This window comes from Rattus norvegicus, chromosome 5 (assembly GCF_021556685.1).
Source record: "Rattus norvegicus strain SHRSP/BbbUtx chromosome 5, alternate assembly SHRSP_T2T, whole genome shotgun sequence".
In the NCBI taxonomy this organism is placed as follows: Eukaryota; Metazoa; Chordata; class Mammalia; order Rodentia; family Muridae; genus Rattus; species Rattus norvegicus.
In genome coordinates, this window is record NC_141538.1 from 147288372 (window position 1) to 147292648 (window position 4277).

A 4277-nucleotide genomic window follows, 5' to 3' on the forward strand; every position below is an offset into this window, starting at 1 on the left:
TGACTATGCTGCTGGTGGGGCCTTGGGCGACATTCTCCATCTGTGCCTCGGATTGTGGATTGTGTTGCCAAGAGGGTTATCTACGGCCCACCCATGCCGTGCACCAGAAGGCAGGCCTCTGTCTGCTGTGGTGATCCACAGGTCTACGTCTGTTTTCTTCCCCCTGCACTGCGCTGCCTGAATTTGAGTTGGTTTGATTTTTATGACTCCTTGGCATAAGACAGCTCTGGCCACCAAGCCAGACATCAAGCTAGGATGAGCAAAGGCCGGCCATCTGCTCTGCCCCAACTGACGTAACAACATCACCAACACCGTGTCTCTTTGCCCATTATCGGGGGAGAGGGGTTCTGGTTTTTTTTTTTGTTTGTTTGTTTGTTTGTTTTTTTTAAATACCGTCTTTCCAAGGTCTTGTGTTTCAGAAGTATGAAGGACTCCATACTCTGTCATCCCCTGTTGCACTACGAGAGGACACATAGGGACTTATCTCTGTGCCCGCCACAGGTCACAGACACATTAGGGCTGAAGAAATCACTTTTGGTGTTAATGCTAGGCCTCGGGCAATGGACCTGACAGCCACTTACTCTGAGTGATCCTGTGAGACAGACGCCAGTGCTCATTGCTTCACGAGTCTGAACAAACTCATTTGTTGTGTACTTTTGAGCACTGACTCTGGTCTGGGTGATTAAAACACAGTGGACAAAGGAGGTCCTGCCGTCAGGAAGCTCACATTCTAGAAAGCCTGAGAGATGACGCACAGACAGGCTCGCTGCCAAACGTGCTGACTGACGGTAGCTGCTCTGAGGAAAAGGAAAGTCAGCTATGTGGAAGGACAGACTGGGAAGAGCCGCTTTTCAAAGGCGCTTTGAGCTTAGAAGTCTTCACCCAAAGGGAACACTGGGGTGCAAGAACCTGAATGAAGTGTGAGCTGCACCGACTGTCCTAGGAGGAGAGGGATCAGGAGACACCAGCTCGGCCACGGGGTGTTAGCAGTAGAGAGGAGGCTGGCGTGACCAGGACTAGAGAGACGGGGGATAGTATAGAAATCGGAGGTAGTTGGTTGGGGATTTGGGGATCATGCTTAGAGAAACCAGGCTGCAGGAGTCATGGGATCTGGCTTCTGTGTGAGGGATAGACTGTCGAGCAGGAAAGGAAAGAGACCAGCCTGTAGAGGGAGAGCTTGGGTGTCAGCTCCAGGTAGCAGCAGGTCTGCTGACCTCCTGGGAGCACACGAATGCAAGGGTAAGCTTCGGAGGGCATGGGCTAGGCGTGAGGAGTGTTAGAAGGAAGATGCCCCTCAGTGAGGTCCTCCGGCAGAATTAGGGCCTATTAGGGCCACGGGTGCTCCAAGGGGACAAAGCCCATGTGGTCAAGGTTTGAGGACATCTATGGCCAAATTCTTCAAAACAGGCCCAAAACCTCAGCATCCTTTACTTTTAATGTTTTCCTCCTCCTCTCCCCTCTCTCCCCCGCCTCCTTCTCTTCCTCCTCCCCTTCTTCCTCCTCTTTGGAAAAGGAGATAAGAAATGCTGGGAAAGAAATGATTACTGGAGTTGGAGAGGTGGCTCAGTGGTTAAGAGCACTTGCTGTTCACACAGGGACCAAGGTTCTGTTCTCAGTATCCACATGGAAGCTACTAACCACTGTTTCACGGGATCTGACGTCCCCTTTAGGCCCCTGTGGACACTGCACACATGTGGTGCCCACATATGCATTCAGGCAAAAGTTCACGCTTATATATAAGTAATAAATCTTTCTAAAAGAAATGAGTGCGCATTAATATTCACAAATATGTCATGTCAAGGTCTGTCTTCAGAAAAGGAAGTGGGACATAAGCACACAGAAGATGACAGTGAAAGAGAGAGCTGAATGAGTCCCATACCAAGCAGGAAGTCACTTCGAAAGTCACCAAGGCCCTCCAGTGAGGTAACGACATAGTCCTGAGCTGCAGCTCAGTCACCCATGGCTCCAAAAGTGCCCTCCACCTTTGGAAGCAGGGGCCAGTTCCAGAAAGAAAATGACCTGTGTGTCCTGCCCCTCACTCCCCTCAGAAATGAAGCACAAGTGGGGACAGATCTGCTCAGACAGCTGATGTGGACATCTCAGAAATGGCCTCCCGTAGCACTGAGAGCAGCATGGGAGTTCTGTAGGCATGACTCGGGGTGGCTGGCGGAGGAACATGAGAGTAGCTCCTTGTGGTTTTCCTGAGTTGACACCATGAGCTTTCAATGTGTTCATATTCAATGTATGAAGACGAGGTCCAGTCTTGAGGAGGAAGATATCCTTGATTATGGTGAACACATAGCACAGATTCATCAGATGACCACAAAGCCGTGTATAAGCCCGAGATTCTGAACTCTGAAGCCAAGTGGCCAGGCTTATCCCAAGAAATCCTCCATAAAGACAAACATTGTCATACTGAGATGGGCGAAAGCACAAAGAAGCAAAGGTTAGTATTGCCAGGGGTTGGGGACAAGGAAAATGGAAGGGGAAGGCTCAGTGCTGTGATATACTGAGGGGTAGTTACTTTTGCATTTTACAGGGCGAATGTGGCCAACAACCTGAGTTCAAGCCCCAGGACCCACACAATGGGAGAAACAACTAAAAGCTGTTCTCTGACCTACACACACACGTACACACACACATACACACACACACACTCACCACTCACACACACACACCACTCACACACACACATACACATACACCACTCACACACACATATCACACTCACACATACCACTCACACACACACCACTCACACACATGCACACTCACACACATACACACATACACCACTCACACATACATACCACACTCAAACATATACACACACACTCACACATACACACACCACTCACTCACACATACCACACTCAAACATATACACACACACTCACATACACACACACTCATACACATGCATACTCACACACACATACACACACCACTCACACATACACACACATATACACACCCCTCACACATACACACACATATACACACACACCACTCACACACACATATACACACACCACACACACACTACACTCACACATACACACACACATACATACACACACCACTCACACACATTCACACACACATACACACACACACCACTCACACACACGCATACTCACACACACACACACACACCATATAGCATGTGTGCCTGTACACATACACACAATAAATAACAGTTTTTCAAAACAATAAATATCAGTTTTTCAAAACAATAAAGATAATTTTATGGCCTGTGACCTTGTCTCAGTTTTCCTTAAATCTGGAAGAAAAAATCTTTAGGATGCCCACAAAAGCCAGGGGAAGTCTAAATTTGAATAGCTTTGCTCAGCACACACAGCCCAGGCGCACATCTTAAGACTGTGGCAGTAGGAAGGAGCCTGTATCCTGGTGAGAACTGCCAGTCTGAGGCGACATCAGGACCCATGGACCTGGACACAGCGATGCTCTGTGCCCTCCTTGTTCTGACAGTTGCTGCACGAGGAAGCCAAATGTGTGAGTTATTGTACTGCCTTGTCAGCTTGCACAGTCTACTCAAAACATCCTGGGGACAGGGTGACGTGGCTAAAATTGGCCCAGCATGCACAAGGCCCTGGGTTTGAGTCCTGGAACAACAAATGCCCATCCCCCACTTCTTTGCTCTCTATTTCGGAAGCTTCTCTGGGCTTAGCCTTCGTGAAGGGTCACAGAGGTCATAGCCAGTCACGAGTTTACGAAAGGTCTCAACTCTGATTCCCACCTCAACTCCCCCACCTCGTGATGCCAGTCATGGAGGCCTGTGAGGAAGCCAGTGGTGAGTCAGAGAAGCAATGTTGGGGTTCAGGAGCAGAGTAGGGGCTGAGGTGAGGATCTGGCTCCTACATGTCCAGTGGGCCAGTCTCTCAGCCTTGCTAGGCTGCTTTGTGAATGATTCCACCAAAGTGTTTTTTAAAAAACTAAATATTTATTTGGTTCATATTTACAAAGGTGGGGAGGAGACTGAGAGCAACATTAAGGACACCCCACACCCCTGGATGGCCAGGCCCCTCACCCCACAGAGGCAGGCACGGCTGGACCCCACCCCTGGATGGCCAGGCCCCTCACCCCACAGAGGCAGGCACCGCTGGACCCCACCCCTGGATGGCCAGGCCCCTCACCCCACAGAGGCAGGCACGGCTGGACCCCACCCCTGGATGGCCAGGCCCCTCACAGAGGCAGGCACGGCTGGACCCCACCCCTGGATGGCCAGGCCCCTCACCCCACAGAGCAGACGAGGC